The following is a 23,213-nucleotide window of genomic DNA, read 5'->3' as shown; positions in this document are numbered from 1 at the left end:
ATTTAAGGCAGCAGAGGGACAGTGCTGGAGGAATCCACGGGTGGGTCTCTCCATTCATGCTCTGATGGATCAGAGGACCCCGGGATTTGAGGGACAAGTTCTCACCACAGCCCTTTGCCTCCACATGAGAGAGTTGCTCTAGGCTGCCCAACCCTATGCGGCCAGGATGGGATTCAAACCCAGCTCCATCTGTCTGCAGAGCCCAGGCTCTCTGCCTCTCCCGTGTGCGCTGCTAGATGGAGGCTTACTAACTGGCTGGGAACACAGAGAGTCTCCTGGCGTGGGCTCCTTGGATACTGAATAAGGAAATTTTCAGGATAGGCATGCAGGCCTCCCAAAAGCCAGAGCAGCCAACTCAACAGACCCAAGTCACTCTGACCAATTTAGACGAACTTCAAAATGAATAAATATAACATTTAACAGCTTACATTCGATGACCACATTTACTAGGAGACACTACCAGTTTGCTATATAATCCTGAGAGAGAATGCATCCTTAAAAAAAAAAAAAACAACAAAACAAAACCCAAGACATGTCTCAAGGACAACAGTGACAGCTCCCAACTACTGAGCCTCTCTTACATGCCTGGCCCTGAGTCAGATTCATGTAAAATCTGTCCCCAAGAGATAAATAAAATAAAATCTGTCCCTCATGACAACTCTGTGAGGTAGGTTGTATTATCCCCATTTTACAAATGACAGACTGAGGCTGGGGGAGTTAAAAAACCCCACAATCACGTGGAGAGTGAGCGACAGAAATTCTCAGCTCAGCCTGTCCTGCTCCAGAGCCTGAGCCACCCAGAACACACTCCCCCTCAGCCATCTAGAATGTGACACCAGTCAACACTGGGTGTTTCCATCATGACAAATGGAATGCAGGACAGACTCTAGCCAATTGAGTATGCAAGCACTGGGTCAGCTAAGAGCTGGGGAACCTGGCAGCACCCCCAAGCCTGGGCTGAGAATCCTGTGCTTTTTTAGACAGAGATGGTCTGCACACAGAGGCAAGCATGCAAGGCACGTGCTTTACTCTGCTTGGAAGGTGTTTCCTGGGTCCTCGGAGGCTGCCCTGGGGGGTCATCAGGCAGCCAGGTGGAAGAGCAGAGCTGCTAACCTTGGCATGGCTCACTAGACCCTGGTTCGTATACGTGCCAGGGCCTGGAGCACTTTCTGTGTGCCAGGCCCTGCTCCCAGGGTTGGAGATCGAGCAGTAGGCAAGACACAGTCCCTACTCAGGGCCTCTGCTGGACTCTTAGGAAAGAAGGGCCCTGGGGAGTCCCACCTGCTCCCATCTGCCTCCCCAGGGCACTCTGCTTGGTCGGGGGATGGTCAGCCTGCCACATCTAGGCCATGGCAGCCCGTATCTACTCTTCCCTCCTAAAATAGCTCTTGAATCCCTCCCTTTCCACTCCTGCCCCCTCACTTCCATCATCCCTCACCTTCATTCCCCTGGCACCTCGGTGGGCATCCTGCTCCCCTGTGCCTCTTTGACAGACACATTCTGGAAGCCAGAATGATCCAAAGTGCAAATACCTACCCCTTCCTCTTTGTCCCCAAGCTTTGGGGCTTCCCCATTGCTTGAAAACATCTTGGCCTAAGAGGGCCTGCATGATCTGGGCCCAGCCTTCCTCCCACCCTTGACTCACACCCATGCCCCATTGCTCTCTGTATTCCAGCCAGTTTGGCATTCTCTTCGTTCCTTTGCCCTCCTCCATCCCACGGAGGCCAGGAGAGCTCCTGCTTACCTTTCTCTGTCGGCACACCTGTCACTCGCCAGGAGGTCTTTGTGCTGCCTCCCAGCCAGACCAGATCTTAGCACTCTGTGGTATGCTCTGCCAGCAGCAGGAACTTCTTTAAAGCTGTTCTCCTGGGGGATCCCTGGGTGGCTCAGCGGTTTGGCGCCTGCCTTTGGCCCAGGGCGTGATACTGGAGTCCCGGGATCAAGTCCCACATCGGGCTCCCTGCGTGGAGCCTGCTTCTCCCTCTGCCTGTGTCTCTGCCTCTCTCTCTCTGTGTGTCTTTCATGAATGAATAAATCAATAAAATCTTTAAAAAAATAAAATAATAAAGTAAAGCTGTTCTCCCTGGTGGGATACAATGTGAGGCTGCTTGACTCCCCTCCGGTAGCTGCCAGGATAGCCCAGCAGGATCCCAGCCATTACTGGCTGAATTGATGAATGAAAGGCAGGGACCACCCCTCCTTGCCAACTTGGGAGAAGCTTCTTGAAGGCAAAGTCCTTTGAGTTGGGGCCTGAAGGATGAGTACGCATTTGTCAAGACTGAAAGAGCGACCTACAATGTGTATAATGGTCGTGTTCAACAAGAAAACACACATGCCGACTTACTACCACACGCCCGTGCTTCCTGTCCCCACAGCAACCACCATGAGGTTGGTAGCATCAGCTCCAGTTTCTCAGGGAGGTAGCCAGGCTCACACTGGCCCAAGCTCCTGTGGCTCCCAGGTGCAAGAGCCAGGACACAGGGGCCTGCTGCTCTGGCTCAGCAGGGGCACAGAATCCGCCACAGAAGAGAGGTGTGTTCAAAACCTCTGGAGCCGAGGGCGGGGGTCCACTCCCAAGGCTTTGCTGAGGTGAGACCCACTCTCCTAAAAGCTAACGATGCTCTTATCGGGGACAAAGAAGCGTAATCAGATTCAGTGCAAGTGCTCCTCCTCCAAGAGGCCTTCCTTGATCACCCGACATATGGCAAATAGCAGGAACAGTGAGGCCTCCCACACTGTCTTAGTCACTCACTGGTGGCAGCGTGGCTGGTCGAACCTGACCTACCGTTTCCTCTTTCGGGTTTCTTCGTCAGAACTTCATTGTCGTGACCTTTTTAGTGGGGATAACGGCATCTCGCGGGCAAAGGCTGAATGAGTGAAACCATCTTGCGCAGCACCTGGCGCAGGTGGGCACTCGCCTCCTGTTGCTTGGGCTTCCCCCCCATCGCATCCCCCCACCGCATCCTCCCCGTTGCTGCCGACTCCGCACATCCTCACTGCTCCTATGGTTTTCTAGGGGCTGCCTTCCTGCCCTCACCAGCTCCGCCAACTCCTAGCTGCTGTTTGGCTCACCCATGCATATTTTACCCTCTAATTTTTCCTCCTGAATCAGCCTCTGCAGATCCTAATCACCTCGCTTTCTCTTCTCTGAATTCCCTCCAATTTGGAGATTCAAAAGAGGCGCTTCTCTGCATGAACATGCTGTGATTCAATTTGAAAATAAATTTCTCCTGGCAGCAGGCATCTCTCTGAAAAGTGACATTTAAGACTGACAGTGGACAAGATTGTAAACAGGTTTCCAATAAGAAAAAAGTCCGTGTTAAGTGCATTCTATGAATTTTTTTGAACAATGTGTGCGTGTGTGTGCACACGTCTATAATTACTGCCTTGCTGTGACACCGTCTGTTTCAGGAATTCTGGGATAGTGCAGGTCTGTTTCGAACTATCTTGGTTTTCTTTTACTTCTCAGAAACCCACTTAGTTTCGTGAGACTCACTCCCCTGCAGTACTGTAGGTGCTTATGGTTCCTCCAGTCACTCAGCACGGCTGCCGCGTGTGGGGCCTGTGCTCAGTACGGTACTGCGGACTGACGAGACCATCCATCCTCGTCTGTGAGGAGCTCACATCCTCAAGGGGGAGGTCAGTCTGATGTAATGTGGTGGAGGTAGGTTTGGGTTTCATGGGAGCCCAGAGGGAGTTCCGTAGAGGGGAGCCTGTGGTGACAAGGATGGCTTCCCAGAGGCCATGACGCCTGGGCTTTATCTGGTAAGATGAGTGGGGCATAGCCTGGTGACAGAGGAAGGGACATTCCAGGCAAAGGGAGCAGCAGGGAGGTCTGAACCAGTGCTCTGTATGGGAAGCTGTGGGCACTGTACAGTGACTCAGATGTCTGGCTTGTGGGGAAAGTATTAGAGAGCATGACTGGAAACGGGAGATGGGGGGCTTCGGGGGGCTCACAGGCCAACCGAGAGCCTCGGAACCCCCGCAAAGGCAGCAAGGGGTAGTGCGGTGCTTTAAACATGAGTGATGCGATCAGATGGTCAGACTGACCCTTTGGAAAGATCCCTTGGGGGTGATGCTACAGTGACATCGGGTGGAGAAAGCCTAGAAGCAGAACTGAGGGAGCTGAGGAAACCCCTAACTGACCAGGGCAACCTGACAGGGTCAGACGGAGGGGAAAGAAGGTAGTCCTGCTGCAGAAAATCTCTTCTCTTGCGTTTCTCTTAAAACAACTTTGTTCCTAATACCAAAGTGACCGGCCGGTTTTTGTTGTTGTCGTAGCCTGTGGTGCGGCGTTAGTCTGTCCTGACACAGGGAGTGAACTGCTGGGAAAAGGAATTCAGCTGACACGTGCTTTCGCCACTCATTACTGTTAAATGAATCTCTTTCCAGAGGTTCTTGGAATGTCTTTTGACAGTCCCCCTGGCCAGACCACAAATCACCCTGCAGTTACTTTCTAAAGGAAGCAAGAAGTGGGGGGGCTCCTGGTGTACCACCAGAGCAAGAGGGAGGATCGTTTGGTCCCTGTAGAGAGGGTATTGGCAAGAGGCCTTTGGGGTCCTGGTGGGGCAGACAGACCCAGTGAGCAGTGAAAGTCCTGTCGATCCAGTTCTCCTCCAGATGTTCTCTGGGCAGCTTCTGTTTTCTTCCTGCCAGCCTCCACGAGCCCTGGAGGCCTGAGTAGACAGTCTGCCACCAGTCAAACGGGCTGCTAACTACAGGAATTCCAGAGTCATCTCTCAGGGTCATGTGAGGATTAAATGAGGTAATGATCGGGGGAAGCCACCCTAAAAGCTGAAAGGTTTCCCAAGTAAAAAGAATTAAAACTGTTGGTTGCTGGGACTCAGTCTGATGAGGGGCAAGGTGGAAAAGAAGGACTAGAATGAAATTTGGAAATGACCTTGGGGTGCCACTTTTTCAAGTAGCTCCTCTCATCAGGAGCAAATGAGATTTGATGATGGTAGCAACCTTTTGAAAGGTGGCAGGCAAAGGAGTAAAGAATCCAGATCGTGGGCTGAGACCTGCCTGGATGTGAACCCCCACCTACCACCTGTACTCATATGATCGTGGGCAAGCCGCATGACCTTTCAGAGCTTTGCTTTGATATCTGTAAAAAGAGGGTAGGTGTCGAGATGCCTGGGTGGTTCGGCGGTTGAGCGCCTGCCTTTGGCTCAGGGCGTGATCCTGGAGTCCAGGGATCGAGTCCCACGTCGGGCTCCCTGTATGGGGCCTGCTTCTCCCTCTGCCTGTGTCTCTGCCTCTCTCTCTGTCTCTCATGAATAAGTAAATGAAATTTTAAAAGAAAGAGGGTAGATGTCTTCATGTGCTTGGCACATATATATTTATGTGTGCACACATGAGAGAGAGAGAAAGAGAGAGAGGTGACACTGACTCTTATAATTAATATTTACTTAAAACAATCCTTAGTCTCCGCTGGGCGACATTCAACCCACGTTAGCTTCCCATACAGGTACAGACACTGAGCCGCAAGGGTCCTCTTTTAGGGGAGAGTCTCTGACTGGTTTAGCCATTACTATCCTGGTGCTTAAACAGTGCCTGGCTCACAGTAGATGCACAATGAATAGCCTGTTTTTCATTTATAACTCACTTTTAATACTTCCCTGTCACTAGATCAGCAATAAATTAGATAACACAATGTCATGTTTGGAGTCCCCTCAAGACTAGTTGATTACAGAACAGCACATCCTGCCACATTTTTTGCCCCTCTGAAGTCTGGTATTTCATGTCCCCTTGTGAGAGTGAACACTCTCATACCTACCACCTGGATTGTACTATTAACATTTTACTATGCTTACTTTGTCACGTAATTATCCATTGGTCATGGCATCTTGTTTTTTAATGCTTTTTTTTTTTTTTTTTTTTTTGGCTGGGTACAGTATACTTTATTGATGGTACATGACAAGGTAGGGCTCCCCAAGCCCCTCCCCTTCCTCGGGGTCTGGGATGTAAATTGGAGGTCAGGAGATTCTCAGTGTGTTGGGGCATTAACTTGGGGCAGGGACTCCCCAGCAGCTGAGGGCCTCTCTCTTTCTCTCCTCCTCTTGTTCTTGCTGGGGCTGGTGGTCCAGGAGGCTCTTACTCCTTGGAGGCCATGTGGACCATGAGGTCCACCACCCAGCTGCTGTAGCCGAATTCATTGTCATACCAGGAAATGAGCTTGACGAAGTGGTCATTGAGGGCAATGCCAGCCCCGGCGTCGAAGGTGGAAGAGTGGGTGTCACTGTTGAAGTCACAGGAGACAACCTGGTCCTCAGTGCAGCCCAGGATGCCCTTGAGGGGTCCCTCCGATGCCTGCTTCACTACCTTCTTGATGTCGTCATATTTGGCAGCTTTCTCCAGGCGGCAGGTCAGATCCACAACTGACACGTTGGGGGTGGGGACACGGAAGGCCATGCCAGTGAGCTTCCCGTTCAGCTCAAGGATGACCTTGCCCACAGCCTTGGTGGTATCAGTGGAAGCAGGGATGATGTTCTGGGCAGCCCCTCGGCTGTCACGCCACAGCTTCCCAGAGGGGCCGTCCACGGTCTTCTGGGTGGCAGTGATGTCATGGACGGTGGTCATGAGGCCCTCCACGATGCCGAAGTGGTCATGGATGACTTTGGCTAGAGGAGCCAAGCAGTTGGTGGTGCAGGAGGCATTGCTGACGATCTTGAGGGAGTTGTCCTACTTCTTGTGGTTCACGCCCATCACAAACATGGGGGCATCAGCAGAAGGAGCAGAGATGATAACCCTCTCGGCCCTGCCCTTCTCCATGGTGGTGAAGACCCCAGTGGACTCCACAACATACTCAGCACCAGCATCACCCCATTTGATGTTGGCGGGATCTTGCTCCTGGAAGATGGAGATGGATTCCCCTTGATGACAAGTTCCCCGTTCTCAGCCTTGACTGTGCCATGGAATTTGCCGTGGGTAGAATCATACTGGAACACGTATACCATGTAGTTGAGCTCAATGAAGGGGTCATTGATGGCGACAATATCCACTTTGCCAGAGTTAAAAGCAGCCCTAGTGACCAGGCGCCCAATGCGGCCAAATCTGTTCACTCCGACCTTCACCATCGTGTCTCAGGGACGCGGCTGGCACTGCACCAGAAGATGCGCTGTCTGTCGAACAGGGAGGAGCAGAGAGCTTTTAATGCATTTTAAAGTAAGTTCAGATATCAACAGTTTCTCCTAAATAATCCAACATGTGTATCTCTAGCTATAATAGTTTTTGTGAATAACAGGCACTCAGTAAATGGTTGCTGCTATCATCATTGTCGTCATCAAGAAAAGGAAGATAGGGTGATTTGATATTCCCAAAGATAAGTCACCTGCTCGCCTTGGTGTTGGGAGGTGCCTGCCACTTCCTGGGAACTAGACTGTCCCTATTTTAGGCAGAGAAATGACTGGAAATCACAGCCACCATGGTGCCCCCAGACACAGACTTCAGCCTATCCCCTGGATGCACATCCCCTTGACAGCCTCCCAAAGCCTTTGGAAGACTTAAAGCCATTGTAAAATGGAGGTTGGGATTTTCACAATGGATTTCTGCTGAGTGAGGTTGGGTTTGGTCTGTCCCAAGTCCTGCTGGGTCAGAGACAGTCCCACCCTCCTCTCTCTCGACATTGTCTATCACAGAAGGAATTTGGGGCATAGAGGACAGGAACTGAAAGGTCATGAATCCAGGGCCTGGAAAGTCAGAATCTGGGGCCCTGACCAGTGGCCTTGGCCTCACCTAGGACTCATTGTCCACATGTCCCAGTGATAGAGCCAGGGTATAAAAGACTCCTCTGAGAACCTGCTCTTTTTCCAAGAACCATGCGGGGTCATAGCTACAGTTGGTATATTTATATTCAGTCAACAAATGTTCACTGAGCCCACTCGTCTTTGAAGATAACCACCTTGGGAAAAACCAAGGCAGTCGATCAGAAGGATCCGTTGAGGAATTTTGTTTATAAAGGCATCTCATGTCCATTTAACCCTTACATCCATGTCACAAAGCCAGGAATTCGCTATCATGTGGTACCAGGAGGCTGTGGTAGGAGATGAAGGGGTGAGGCAGGCTTGGCCTCAAACCCCAGTCTCACCCTCACTGGGAAATGACCTGAGGTGGCTCAGTGTACTGCCAACCCTCAAGTCCATCTGAAAATGGAGAGATGTGATCCCAGCTTCCTTGAGGTAGTGTGTGATACAGCCTAGTAAAAGTGCTTAACTGTTTAATGAATATGCACATCACCTACTCCAGAAGCTTCTGCCTCGGCATGGGGATGTGGTGATGAAAAAGAGAAGCAGAGCCTCTGTCTTCTTTGGCACCATAGTCTATCAGACTGGAGCCAGACCACCTGGCTCAAATCCTGCCTGTGTGAGCCCGGGGAAGTTGCCTTACACTGCTGTGCCTCAGTTTCCCATTTGTAACATGGGACAGCAGCAGCTTCTATTTCCTGGGGTTGTTATGAGGCTTAAACTAGTGGGTATATGTAAAACACTTCGGTACCTGGCACAGGGAAAGCACATGGGTTTGTTACTCTTGTAACCACCCCATTCTCCACCCCACCCTGCCCCCAGGTTCCCAAATGCATTAGAATCATCTAAGGAGCTTTGCAAAGGTCTGAGCAATGGTCCAGGAATCTGTATGAAAAAACCTCCCTTGGTGAGTCTTCTTGGGATACCAGATGTAGGAACCACTGATCAAAGTTAGCTTCCCGTATAGGTGCAGACGCTGAGCCACAAGCAGGGAAGGGAGGAAGCACACCCAAGGGGACAGGGCTAGTAAGCGCGAGACCCAGAACACTATCTCAGACTGCTGACCCTCACATCTGGGCCATTGGACAGACACTTGCCCAAGATCAGCCAGCCAGTATGCTGGGCCTTGAATCAAATTTGGGCTCTCCATACTATTGTGACAAGTCCTCATGTAAAGGGTCCAGCAGAACTGAATCAGTTGTTTGGTCTGGAGAAGATCATCTCTCACATAAGGAAGTCCCTGTATCATGCATACCAAGACACTGCCCAGATAGTTTAACCAGGAACCTCCCAAATATTTAGAGTCCACAGCCAAAAAATAACTCCCTGGAGGAGATGTATAAAGAGCTGTCTCCCCAAATGGTCTCTTCACCTATGTATGTAGATGTGGGAATATTTATGCTACTCCAGCACTCTATCTGGGTGACTCTTATAATTAATATTTACTTAAAACAATCATTAGTCTCTGCTGGGCGACATTAAACCCACGTTAGCAGTATTTTTAGCTGGGCCTTCCCCACACCTGTGATGGCAGGCGAGCGTGTGGCAGCGGGAAGCCCTGCATGCTTTATAAATAAGTCTCGCTGCACCTGGACAAGCCTGCTTCATGCCACTCAGGCAGCAGGCCAGGGAGCCTGGGCAGACAGCTGTCCTGATGTGCGCCGGGAGCCTCCCACACCTCCACCTGGGGTCCTCACCTTACTGTACTGCCCCAACATCAAAAGTGAAATTCATTTCTCTTGAGACAGTATGGCATCTGTCCCCTAGCTGGACCCACATAAAAGTCCAGATTTTTCCCAAAAGGGATGAGGATATCTCCAGTAAAAGTGAGGAGGACTATAGTAACACCCATTTACAAGATGCTAACAGCTTTATGTTCATTGTTCTCTTTAAACCACACAACATGACACAGTAGGTCTTACTCCCCTCCTCTTCCGAAAGAGTACATGGATGCTCAGAAAAGATGGGTGCTTCCCCAAGGCCACGCAGCCAGTAGGTGGGATCCCAAGATGCTCTGACTGAACTCATGCTGTTCTATAATTTCTCAACCTGTCTTACCCAAATCTGTTTTTGTTGTTGTTTTAAGATTTTACTTATTTAATTCATCAGAGACACAGAGAGGGGCAGAGACACAGGCAGAGGGAGAAGCAGGCTCCATGCAGGGAGCCCGATGTGGGACTCGATCCCAGGACCCCCAGATCACAACCTAAGCCGAAGGCAGATGTACAGCTGCTGAGCCACCCAGGCATCCCCCAAATCTGTTAAACCACTAGGGAGGAGGGAAGTGGAATGATGTTTCTTGAGCACCCACTATGCGCTAAGCAGTTTGCATATATCGTCTCAGTTAATTCTCACACGTGGAATTATTCACAGGAGAGGAGAATGATTATTCCCATTTTATAGATGAAGAAACTGAGGCTCTAGAGAGTTTTAAGTCACATGCTAAAGACCACATTGCTAATTAAGTAAGTGTCAGAGCCAGAGTTCAAACCCAGCTTGATTCTCCAACACTAGATGGTTTCCCATCTTACCAAAGGCTTTAAAGAGACTTACTTGCCATACATGGGGGTAAAAAAGTATAGTTTCATACACAGCCTAAGATTCTGTTATCTTCCTACTGTCCTGTTAAGTCTTTTTACTTAAATTTTTAAGGTTTCTTTTTTGTTTTTTAAGATTTTTTTATTTATTCATGAGAGACACAGAGAGAGGCAGAGACCCAGGCAGAGGGAGAAGCAGGCTCCATGCAGGGAGCCTGACGTGGGACTCCATCCTGGGACCCCGGGATCACACCCTATGCTGAAGGCAGATGCTCAACCACTGAGCCACCCGGACATCCCAATTTTTGAGGTTTCTAAAGAACTTTTATGCCACTTTAAAAGTGTATGTGGTTTTATCATTTTCAGGGATCTTTCATAATTAATTTAATCCTTATAAAAATCTTGTGAAAGTGGGTGTTACAAAGCCCATCTTACAGACAAGTAAACTGAGCTCAGAGGGACCAAGTACATGCTCAAGGTGAGTACCTGGCCGCCAGGTGCTCAGCCTCAGAGCCTGTATTTTCCCCCCACATACGCAGCATTGCTCGCAGGCCTCTATCTGTTCGATAGGGCCCAGAGAGTGAGGAATTTAGGTACTTTTCATTGAGAAGGCGATGGGGGGGGCGTTGCGGGGAGCCTGCGACAGTGGAGTCCAGCCGTTGAGGACCCCTTCATTAAAGGTGGTGACATTTCCTCACCCATAGGAGCAGGCCGGAAGTTGTGATGGTCGGACAACTACAAAAATAGCAGCTCTGACACTGATTCCTCTGTGGGAGAAACTGGTGGTTCCAGGGCAGATAAGAATGACTTTACAAGATGAAAATGATCAGTGAGGGCACGCAGGTCTGGAGGGGAGCGGAGTTGGCATTTTTTGGCCCTGCAAATAGCTGCCCATCTGCTCTCTGTCAGAATATGTTAAGAGTGCATCTGGATTGCTGCCCCTGAGTCTCGGCTCCAGGCTGGTCATGTGGTCGTCTCCACGACAACTCCAGGAGCAGCGTAAACTGCTGTGCTTTGAGCCAGATGCTGCTCTGCACATGTGGTCTAATTAGACAGCGTTCCCGGCCTCCCGCCTCCCGCCTTGGCCCCTCCCTGCACACATACCATGTTCCCTCTTCTCCTTTCCTTCCTCCCGCTAACCCTCCTCTTCACATCCTTGGTCTGTCCATCCTACTCTCCACCACGTTGGCCTTTTTCTCAGAAATGTTCCCATTGCCTCGTCTGCAGTGAATAATTCATTCAGCAAGCACAGGGTGTCTGCGCAGGCCTAGGTCCTGCACTAGAAACTGGAGACGCAGAGACAAATAAAAAGCGTCCACAGCCTCGAGGAGTCCGCCACCTTCGAGGGGACCCCAGGGAGGCCGGGCAGCACAAAAATGGCAGCAGGTGCCATGGTGGAGGTGAGCACAGGGGGCTCCAACCAGAGCAGGGACACCTAACCCAACCCAAGGCAGGAAGGAGGCGAGGGGGAGCCTTCCAGGGTGGCTGTCTCCAAGCAACTCTTGAAAGGTGAGGGGACTTCCGCAGCCGGAGGAAGCGGGGGTGGGAGGTCCTCCTGGCAGAAGGTATGGCAATGGGCAAAGGCCTGCGGACCAGGCTGGAGAACTGTAATCAGCTTTGTGTTGTGCGAACGCAGGGTGTTTGGAGAGGCCGGGAGTTGTGGTTGGCAAGACACACCGGGTCACGCCTTGGAGGGCTTCTCTCCGACTCTGCTCTCTGCTCAGATCTGCAGGCGGTGGAAGCTGGGAAGGGGGAGTGACATGGTGGCCGTTGGAGCAGCCTGGCCTGTAGCGGTGGATTCAGGGCTGAGGCTCTGAGTAAACGAAGCCCCTTCAGTAATTGTCCCTGTGGATGAAGTCTGCTCCTTGGGCACGGGAGGCTCCGTTTGGGGCCGGTTAGGTTGCTCCAGAACGAGCTCCAGCATAGGCTGAGCAGCGTGTGCACCAGGCAGGGCCCAGCATCCACCACTCCTCAGAGCTCTGGCTCTTGGGGAAGGTGCCCCTAAGTAACGAAGGAGAGCATCAGCAGCTCACTCACCCCGCCTGTGACATGCCCCTCGATGCTCATGCCATCCCCTGCTCTTCCATCTAGTGAGCCCTGCTCCTCGGTTTTTTTTAGCACCTCTTCTCCACTGTGGCCTCCTTGGACCCCACCTACCCCAACAGAGTCACCTGGCAGTGCTCCCCCAGCACCCCAGTCACAGGTTTTTGTTGAGTGAAAGGTATAGAAGGTCCCACACAAAATGTAACACCTAGTTCTCAAAGGGCATCGGAAAGAGCTGTTAGGACTTTAGCCTCCATCGAGCCCCTCTGTGTGCTGCTCAGTATTGGCACCTTGACAAATATTGTACCATTTCAGACCTCTCAGTATGAAGAGGTCCCCAATTTACAGATGAGAAAACTGAGACTCAGAAGCTCATTTGTTTCCCCATTCACGGAGCTCTGGGCTGCACTGGGCCTGAGTCCCCAGGCAGTACATAACCCCCACCTGGACACTCTGGAGTCCTTTGACTGGGACTGCAGTATGTGGAAAAGAACACTTCTGTGTGGGAAATCATCTATATCTTGAAATCCCAAGAAATCCAGAGGGAAAAACATGTGTTTGGGCAACTGAACATGCTTAGAGTGCCTTGGGTGTTGTGGGAAGAGCGTGCCTGGGCTTTGGGTCAGACAGAATTGACGTCAAGTACAGCTCTGGTTCTTCCCAGCTCTGTGGCCTTGGGCAAGTCACGTTCCCTCTCTCTGTAAGACGAGGATAAAAGAGCCTTTCCTGGGGCAGCCCGGGTGGCTCAGCAGTTTAGCGCCACCTTCGGCCCAGGGCGAGATCCTGGAGACCTGGGATCGAGTCCCACGTCGGGCTCCCTGCATGGAGCCTGCTTCTCCCTCTCCCTCTGCCTGTGTCTGTGCCTCTCTGTCTCTCTCTCTCTCTCTCTCTCTCTCTCATGAATAAATTTTTAAAAATCTTAAAAAAAAAAAAAAAGAGCCTCTCCTAATAGGGTTGTTATGCAGATCTGTCCCTCCACCACAGTTAGCGAGTGCCTGCTGTGCCCCGTCCACGGCAGAAGCAGCTTTGGTGGTGGCCCCTTTCCTCCTTGCTCTGAGTTAAGTGACCCCACACGTGTCCGGGGAAGGCAGTGCATGTCACATGCTCTGAAACAGGCTTGCTGGAAATAAATCACCGAGAGCATGCCTTGGGCGGAGAACTGTCCTTATTTGGGGCAGAGGACTAGTAAGTGTTTAGCCCCTCTAGAGGTCAAGCCTTGAGCTAAGCATTTTATGAATCACCTGCCAATCCCACACAGCCCTGTGAGGAAGCATCTCCCCCATTTTATGAATGAAGAAATGGGTCTCCAGGGTTCAGGCCATCCACCACACTGCAGATGCTGTGAGTAGCAGAGCTGTCATTCCCACTCGAGTTGCATTCTCTGTTCCCAGCTCTGCACCGAGAGCGGTGCTCTGTGACTCATTTCTCTGTGAGGGGCTGTGGGTGACCTCGTAGAGAAAGGCCCTTTCTATGTCTAGAAACAACACATGTTAGTATTAGAAAGTGCTCTGAAGATCTTCCAGTGCAGCACCTTCCCATTTTACGGATGAAGAAACCGAGGCTTATACAAGAAGGAAACAAGGCTGGAACTGGGTGTTTTGAGTCTTCCTGTGCTCTTTCCCCTTTGCAAGGCTGTCATCAGTTCCTGACAAAGCTTGCTGCCGAGGCCTCGTGGCCACAGCCCACCCCCCCTTTCCCCCAGGCACCGGAGATGGGCCCTGAACAAGGGACATTCAGGAGAGGGGGGATCACAAGAGAGTAATCCAGCAAAGGAGCCAGTAACTCAGTGTGTGGACAGTGCTGCAGAGGGCCAGGCTGAGGGCCGGGTCACCAAGCACTGGTGGGCAGTGCTGAATTCAGTCAGAGGGTTGGGATTTTTCCTTCCTACAGGCTGATTTGTGCTGCTTCAGATTTTTTTTTTTAAGATTTTATTTATTTATTCATGAGAGACACAGAGAGAGAGAGAGAGGCAGAGACCTAGGCAGAGAGAGAAGCAGGCTCCATGCAGGAAACCCGACGTGGGACTCGATCCCGGGACTCCAGGATCACGCCCTGGGCCAAAGGCAGGCGCCAAACCGCTGAGCCACCCAGGCATCCCCTCCGCCCCCCCTTTTTTTTGCTTCAGATTTATGTCCATGTCTTCTAGCCTTTTGACCCATGAGTCCTGTATTCCTGGGACTACAGCTAATGGTGGCTTTCCTGCTGGTTACTTTCGGGCTCATGGACTTCTGTCCCAGGGACCCACCGGGCCCTCTGAGCCACCGTTTTTGCAGCACACGCCCCGAAACTGTCTTCTCCTCACTCTCAGGAAACTGAAATCTTCTCGAAGCGGTTTAGGGCCTCCTTTCTTGGGACTTGGGGATGCAGCCGTCATGGCATTAAACCCAGAATCTGGCTCTCAGTGGCAGGCAAACTCTGGTGTGGCCAAGCAGGCTGAGCCAGTAGGAGTCTGACACTGAGATCTCAGCATGGCCAGTCCAGTTTCCACATACTGGGGAGGGGAGCTGTCGCCCTCCTGCAGCATGGGATGGTCCCCAGCTTTCTCTCACTTCCAGCCATGCCCTGGCGCTTGGACCTGCCCACAGAACGGCACTGGGCAGTTGGAGCACGCGGAAGATATGATTTCCAGGATATTGGGAAGCAGACGGAGGCTCCAAGTAATGAGATGGCTTCTGTAAACGTGTAGTGGAACCAGAACACACTCGTTTCTCCAAACTCTCTCCTCATCACGGCCTTCTGATCCATCTCTGTGTACCACTGGAGCGGCCCCAGGCAGCTGAGAGTCACATACCATCGCGTGTCACATGAGCCCAGGGCCGGGCTTTGCCTTTCTGAGCCTCGGCATCCTTATCTGTAAAATGGAAATCATCCCACCACCTACCTCACAGGGTAGCCAGGAAGAGTAAGTGAGGTAGCGCGTGTAAAACCACCTAGACGGGGCGTGCTCAGTAAGCTGCTCAGTAAGCGGGAGCTGGTTTTAATCACTGCACCTGCTTTCCTAGTAGAGCCGATTCCCATCTGCATTTCTTAGGGAAAGCAAATCTTAAGCTAGTATGCATGAAGCCCCACTTCATTGTGTCTCCTCAGCTTCCACAGGCCTCCCCGCTCATCTGCTGTGCCTGCACTAATCAGAATTTCCTGACTTTTCTCTGTTTGTCTCGGTTAATGCAGAAGGAAGGGGCTGCTGGCACAGAGGAGCCAGGCGTGGGCCGACGCGCCTGTGATTTGAATGTCTTTACTGTAATCTAGCGAGTGTGTGTGGGGGCTTCTGTCAATACTGGAGCGGCTGGCCAGAATGGGCAGATACTGTCCTCCCAGCAGCCCCTGCAAATCATCAGAGTAGCTCTTGTTGGGCACCCACATTCCCCCTGACTTAAATCATCCGAACAGTGAGCTGGCTTCCCAATGACACATTGATTCTTTGTTTAGGGCTTATTACGGTGACAGGGGCCCAGGCTGGGAGGCTGCCCCTGGTGTGCCTGGGCTACAGCGCAAATGGTTCAGAAGGCTGTCTCGGCCCTGTCACCCCAAAACACATCTCAGCCCAGCCGAGCCTGAGCCATCTGACCATAAGCCATGCGGCACCTGCCTTCCTGGGTCCACTTTGGTGAGGGGAGAGCGTGTGTGTGTGGACCTGGGTGTCATTGAGACCTATTGAGACCCCCCAGGCAGAAACACTTCACCTGCCTGGGCATCCTTTCCCCATCTGTAAAATGGGAGCCGTTAATGAATGTATCTACGCTCTGGTGAGGATTCATGTGAGGGGAAGGGTCAGGTTGGACCACAGCAAGCACTCAGCTGACATTGGCTCCCTTCTCCCTAGACTAATGCCTGCTGTGGCTAACCTGAAATTATTGTAATCTAACCCAGCTGTCCCCCTCCCTCCCTCCCTCCTCTGCCTCCAGTAAGGATTTTGCATTCTCTATGCCAGACACCATGCTAAGCCTTTCCTGTGTTGGCTGGAAACTCACCCTGCTTCCTTGGCAGCCACCACAGCTTGACCCTGTGCGGAGCAGCATCTGGGACCCAGCTCTGGAAGTGGGGCCGTGGCCCCAGGCAGGGGGCTCAGCATGAGATCCGCATGTGGCCTGTGGGGCAGTACTAGCTACTCAGCAGGGGCTATTGAAGCCCCCTTCGGACTTCAGAACAGGGCTCCTGGCTGTGCTGCGCTATAGCCAGTAACTTGGTATTTTATTAGGAATTTGGAGGTATTTAAACAAAGTGCAACTGGGTTGGGCCTGCTGGTAATGAATGGGGCTAGATTTTCCAACTTCATTCTTAAATGTAAAAAATGAATGTTGATCGGACTAGGTGCTGTGCTAGTCTCTTGTACCTACACCAGTTATTATCAGCCTTGGGTACATCGGAGTCCTAGGGAGTTTTAGAAACTGTGGCCCTGGCATTGGGGATTTGAAAAGCACTCCTGGTGATTCTAGTGCATGGGGGATTGAGCACTACTGACCACACTGTCACATCCTTCCCAGCGTAACCCCCTGCAGGTGGGAGAGAGAGGATCTCTCAGGTGCTGGCATCTGCACACAGGGTCAGAGATGGGACTGGAACCCAGCTCTGTGTTGCACTCCCCCACCTGCCTCTTCCTGCTGTGGCCCAGCTGACACCTACTGCATGCCGATGCTGAAAGTAGACCACAACCTGCCCTCCAGGGGGCCTGCAGAGGCCTGGAGGTGCTGGGCTGGGCACAAGTAGTGTTGGTGTGGAGACATCCAGGTGGAACTGCGGGCTTCTCTTAACCTGAAGGCATCACGTGAGGTTCTCAGAGGAGGTTATGTGAAGAAGGAAGCCAGACGGGAGCTATGCAGAGAGAGGTTGGCAGTGGTGAACAGTCCAGAGTCTCTAGAGTAGGAGATGGGTGTCCAGATGAGGTAGGCAGGCGAGCGTAGCTAAGACATTCAGCTATGGAAGGTCACAAATAGCCTTGAGGGTCCCATTCAGGAGTTTAGGAACCCCACTTACATGGACCAACAAACTTGCTTGAAGCTATGCTATGCTACCGCCTCTAAGTCCGATGGCAAACAAGAGTCCACCTCCAGAACTCCTACTGACTATCCTGCAAAGGGAGGGGAGAGAGGCCTGTGCAGTCACGGGGCCCCGTGTTCAGAAAGGCCTGTGCCTGCTTCAGTGCTCCACTGCTACCATATTGAAATTCTTCAATTTCATCTTGGAACTTGTATTTTATAAAAATAGTCTGATGGGACAGTGGAGTGTGTGCACGAGCAGAGATCTTTACCAACATCCTCCCTGGGGTCTTGCCATCCCAGCCTCAAAGAACTTCTCAATGCCCTATGCACAGAGTTGCAGCGGACCCACGGTGCAAGACTCAAACCCTTACAAGGTAGAGCTTTAAGGTCCACAGCGGAGGAAGGGGGGCATTGACAGCCCCACAGGCCGCTCTTTGTGTTAGAACTAGAACTTGCTTTGGTGCCCTCAGAAGGCAGAGCTGTTCTAAGAACCACAGACGATCATGCAAATGATCACATTTCTCATTAACGTTACCTCCTCGTAGTCACCTACTACTACTTGTCATGAAAATGATGGAGAGGAAAAGATGGAGCAACTTTAGTTCCTTTTCCTTTCTCATCAGTAAGCAGAAGGCGGAGAGAGCTAGGAGAATGTGTGTATATCAAGAATTGAGGGGATCCCTCGGTGGCTCAGTGATTTAGTGCCTGCCTTCAGCTCAGGGTGTGACCCTGGAGTCCAGGGATCAATCCCGCGTCAGCTCCTTGCATGGAGCCTGCTTCTCCCTCTGCCTGTGTCTCTGCCTCTCTCTCTCTCTCTCATGAATAAATAAATAAAATCTTAAAAAAAAAAAGAATTCAAGGAAAAACAATTGAGTTTTGTGCAGCATTTCCACTGTCTGATAAGAACAAAATACAAATGCATTTGTGAGTCACGAAAAACAATTCCACATATGTTAGCATTTAAAACTGGCATTGCACAGTATAAAGTTGAGCAATAGGATTCATACTAATAATTTAAATTTTTTTTCTTTACGTAGAATGGCATTAAATAGTAAATTTAAAAAGCATCATAATGGGCCTAGAAAGAAACCATGAAAGAAAGAAAGCTTTATATTTTAGTATAGCGCTTAGAGACTTAATAGAGCCTTTTTCCCCATGCATCCATTTTGCACGGTGTCCCACAAATTATGTTGCCAGCCCTGGAAAAACCCAATCTCTGCCCCCCAAGAAAATGGTTATTTATGGAAAATCTACTTGCTGTGCTCTGCCATAACCTTCTAGGCAATGCTATGAGATGGACCAGCCTTGGGTAAGTGTCATAGGTGAGGAATGACAAGTCACCTGAGATTCCATAGCTAGGGTCACGGTTCAAATTCAGGTCTTTCTGACTCCCAAGACATGTTCTCTCTCCATCTTATTGTGTTACCTTAACACAATCAATTTTAATCAATTTTTTTTCTTAATTTTAAGGTTTTCTCAAAGGTGTCTTTAGCCAAAAAAAAAAAAAAAATTTAAAAAATAAAAATAACCAACCCTCTGGTGTGCCACTTTTCACACTGTATTATGGTTATTTGTTCCCTGAAGAGGGATTCCTTGATAATAGGAGCATTTCTTTTGGACTTCTTATTATGGAAAATTTCAAATTTATACAAAGGAAATGAACTCCCACATACCCATTGCCCAGCTTCCACAATTATAAATATTCTGTCATTTTTTTAGATTAAAAGATTTTTATAATTATAGTAAAATATGCATGACATAAAATTTACCCTTATAACCATTTTTAAGTGTACAATATAGTGGCATTAAGTACATTCACGTTGTTGTACAACCATCACCACCACCCATGTCTACAACTTTTTTTCTCTGTCAAAATGGAAACTAATGTGCCCATTCAACAACTCCACATCCCTCCCCATCCAGCCCCTGGCAACCACCATTCTACGTCCTGTCCCTAAGAAGTTGACTACTCCAGATATAAGTGGAATCATACATGTGGTTGTCTTTTTGTTACTGGCTTAACGCTTAACATGATGTCTTCACGGTTCATCCATGTTGTAGCATGTGCCAAAAATTCCTTCCCTTTTAAGGCTGAATTATATATCATTGTATGTATATTTTGTTCATCCATTCATCTGTAGACACTTGGGTTGCTTCTGTCTTTTGGTGACTGTGAGGAATGCTGCTGTAAACATAACATCCTGCTATTCTTGTGTCATCTATAACTTGGTCCACTCTCCACCCTCAAATGATTATTAGTATTACTTATAGGAACTGTATTTTATTCATCTTTGTATTCCTCTAACACAGAATCTGACACATCAAAGGTGTTTTTAAAATGTTTGAATGGATGAATCTTCCAGAATCATTGTTTTTAGTTTTTTTAAGCAAGGGCCATAAAGAATGAACCCCTCTTTCCACCTTAGAATCAAAGAGTAGGGATCCCTGGGTGGCGCAGAGGTTTGGCGCCTGCCTTTGGCCCAGGGCGCGATCCTGGAGATCCCGGATCGAATCCCACATCGGGCTCCCGGTGCATGGAGCCTGCTTCTCCCTCTGCCTGTCTCTCTCTCTCTCTCTCTCTCTCTCTCTCTCTCTCTCTGACTATCATAAATAAATAAAAAAATTAAAAAAAAAAAGAATCAAGGAGTAAATGTGCACATAAAATTTTTATAAATTTGTGAAGGAAAATAAGAATTTAGTACTTTAAGTATGGATCAGCAGAACAAGGAAAGTCATCCCTTCAGAAGACTCTGAGAAGAGGTTTTATTTTTATGCCAGTACCACAGTACTATGGATAAAAGCCATTTATTTCCTAAAGTATCAAAAACATTTGGAATCACCAACTTCACCTGTTAGCAAAGATGGATTCTTTAGTAATGGAATTTTCAACTGATTCCGTATGTCAGAAGATAGTCTGAGAGTAAAACTTGTCTGTTTGTAACAAAATCCTTGATAGGGTTAAGCAGCTGTGTTTAACTGTCCTCCGGGTCATAGATGGAAAACCCTACTAATGTGATCTAAGCTTGAACGCTCACGGCCTGACTTGCCTGCATTCATGTAGCTGTCAGCCAGTAGTCCTGTCTCTGAGTGTCGCCTAAAAAGACAAAAGATTTAATCAGTGTAACAGGAGAACTAAATCAGCAATTCTTACAAAGGAGGGTTTAACAAGACACCTTGCACTGCAGAGAGTGGAGTGGGTTCGTCATTTCAACCAAAGGAGGGAGAACAGAATAGCTGGGGCACATGGTTCAGCATCTTTGATGTGGGCCTGTGGCAGGCAGAGCCTTCACAGTGGCTTGTTTACTCCCAGGAGTGTTGCTGGTCCTTTCAGTATCTATCCACCGGGAGAACCTGAAGGGTTCCAACCTGCAAGAGCTCACCTGGTCTCATGCAGGTGTTCGTGGACAAACAGAACTGAGGCCTCAGGAGAAGACTTGAGCTGCGAATGGACCGCATGCATGATGGGTGGGCTGGGAAGGCCGTGGCATACACAATCTTAACTCGGCCCGTTAGGGTCTTGTGACCTTGGGAAAGTGACCCTAACTATTAGTCTGTAAAGATGAGGCGAACTATGGTTTTTTGTCATTTCCTTAGAAAGCTCCGGGGGAATGAGCCCTCTGTGCCCGTAGCCAGTCAGACCTTTAAAGATAATCTGACAATGGGCAACAATGTCCCTGTTTTTCACCAAGATTAGGATAAAACAGTTGCCTCGAAGGGATGGGATTTGTTTACCTGATTCCTATTCCCCATTTAGGCTCCACTGAAATGTGCCCACTTCCTCTCCAGATTTCTGACCCCCTGCCCTGGGAGGATTAGCCTTTTCCTTTCCTGGCTCCTGTGGATGTTTTGCCACCCACCCCACTCCAGGAGCACTATGCTGTACTTGTTCCCATGCCTAACTGACACCGCTGATATTGTTCTTTAAGCTTTTTGCAGAAAAAGCCCCCATTGTCACTTTTTCCCTGAATCTTTTCCATCCGCACCCGTGTCCTTTGTCCGTTTTTATGGCACAGACATCTGATCCAGGGGGGATGTCACCTCCAGTAAGTAGACAACAGGCCCAAAATGTTCATGTCTCCCCAAAGCTGAGATTCTTTCTGCTCTCCGCCAGCTAAATCCTGCCTCGGGCTACCCTTACGTACAAATCTAGTTGCAAACTCTCTCGAATTTATTGGTCCCTCAGCAGACTACTTCCTGGCAATGCTGGGCCACAGCTCTAGGAGTAAATGCTAACAACTCCAATGAGCATTTCCTCCAAGGAGCTCTAAACTCTCTGGATACAGGTGTCACTCACCTGGCATCATGTTCTGAGACTTCTTTACTGTCAGGTCAAGTGGTGTCTTAGCCACACCGAGACCACAGGGCTCCTGTGGCAGGAAGGGGGGTCAGGCTCATCCTGTGGTTCTGTAGCCAACATCCCTGAGCTTCTAACTGCGGGAGGGGCTCTGCACTTTTCCTGGGAAATGCAGTGAGGATTCCGGCAGGGCCTCTGCCCTCTTGAGCTCCTGGTCACAGGATACCAGTGAGGATTACTCAGCACCCAGGAAGGAGTATGCCAGGCAGAGTGGGAGCACTGAGCAAGAGTGAGTGACTACCACACAGAGGCCTGCGTGTAAAAGGATAGTCTAGGGGCACCTGGGTGGCTTATTTGGCTAAGCATCTGCCTCCAGCTCAGGTCATGATCTCAGGGTCCTGAGATCGAGCTCCGCATCGGGCTCTACACTCAGCCAGGAGTCCGCCTGAGATTCTCTCTCCCTCTCTCTCTGCCCCTCCCGCCTGCTTGTGCTTGCGCTCTCTCTCTCTCTCACATACACACACACACACACACAAAATCTTAAAAAAAAAAAAAAAAAAAGAGGATAATCTAAGTACAAGAAACAGAACTGGAAGGGGATGCCTGGGTGGGTCAATGGTTGAGCATCTGCCTTCAGCTCAGGGCATGATCCTGGGGTCCAGGATCGAGTCCCATGCTGGGCTCCCAGCATGGGGCCTGCTTCTTCCTCTGCCTCTCTCTGCCTCTCTCTCTCTCTCTCTCTCATGAATAAATAAATAAAATCTTAAAAAAAAAAAAAAAAGAAACAACTGGAAGAAGTGAGGAAGTAAGTGGGAAAGGACATGGCGTGTGATCAGGAGATGCATGGGGAGCAGAGGAAAGGAGACACAAAAGGACTCTGGAAAAGAAAGCTGGGCCAGCTTAGGAAGGGTTTATGTGCCCAGCCTAGGAACTAGGACTTTTCCTGTCCTCTCCTACCCAGGACCCGTGTATGTGGCAAACACACTGCTTGGTGTACAATGTTGAGTGAAAGAGGTGCCATTCCTGCCCACACGAAGCTTATAGTCTAGTGGAAGAAGTGAACATTAATCAAATAATCACCCAGCAAAATGCCTCTGCAGTCAAAGTACCTAGATAAGACAGTAGCGTGATCCAGTGTGCATTTTAGAAATCTCAAAGAATTGAGGTAGTTAGAGGGAGGCAACCAGAAGGGACATAGAATTAAATCTCTGCCATGGCAGGCCAGCCTGTGCCAGGTAGTGGGATGGTGAGCAGGGACCAACTTGATTCCTTTCACTGGCAGAACAAAAAGGACTTGGGCAGTGTGAGAGGTCTATGGGGAGCTATGGATAATACCAACTTAAGAAAAAAACAGATGTGAGATACAGTCCAGGTGGGCTAATAATTGGACGTTTGGGCCATTTTGCGTTTGAAGTGTTAATGGGCCATCCAGGTGGGGATTGAGACATATGGTTTTGGAGCAAAGGACATACTAGCTATAATTTTATCATAGGTCATGGATGAGATGGCCTGAAGAGGGACATAATTGCCCTGTTGTGGTTCCTAGGATGGAAGCAGAACTTGCAGGCCACAGGGATGTGATGCTAGGTGGGCTTTAGTTTGTTATTACTAGCCC

At 49.8% G+C, this 23,213-nt stretch overlaps 1 protein-coding gene and 1 pseudogene across 20 annotated transcripts in view; one reads left to right on the top strand and one right to left on the bottom strand.

Moving 5' to 3' along the window:
* DENND1A (DENN domain containing 1A) overlaps positions 1-23,213 on the top strand; it is a 508,126-nt gene that overhangs the window by 417,094 nt on the left and 67,819 nt on the right. The gene's annotated exons all lie outside the window — the stretch shown is intronic.
* Positions 6,057-7,079, bottom strand: LOC140607402 (glyceraldehyde-3-phosphate dehydrogenase pseudogene; annotated as a pseudogene).

This window comes from Canis lupus, chromosome 16 (genome assembly GCF_048164855.1).
Source record: "Canis lupus baileyi chromosome 16, mCanLup2.hap1, whole genome shotgun sequence".
NCBI lineage: Eukaryota > Metazoa > Chordata > Mammalia > Carnivora > Canidae > Canis > Canis lupus.
This window is presented reverse-complemented; position numbering and strand designations above follow the sequence as displayed.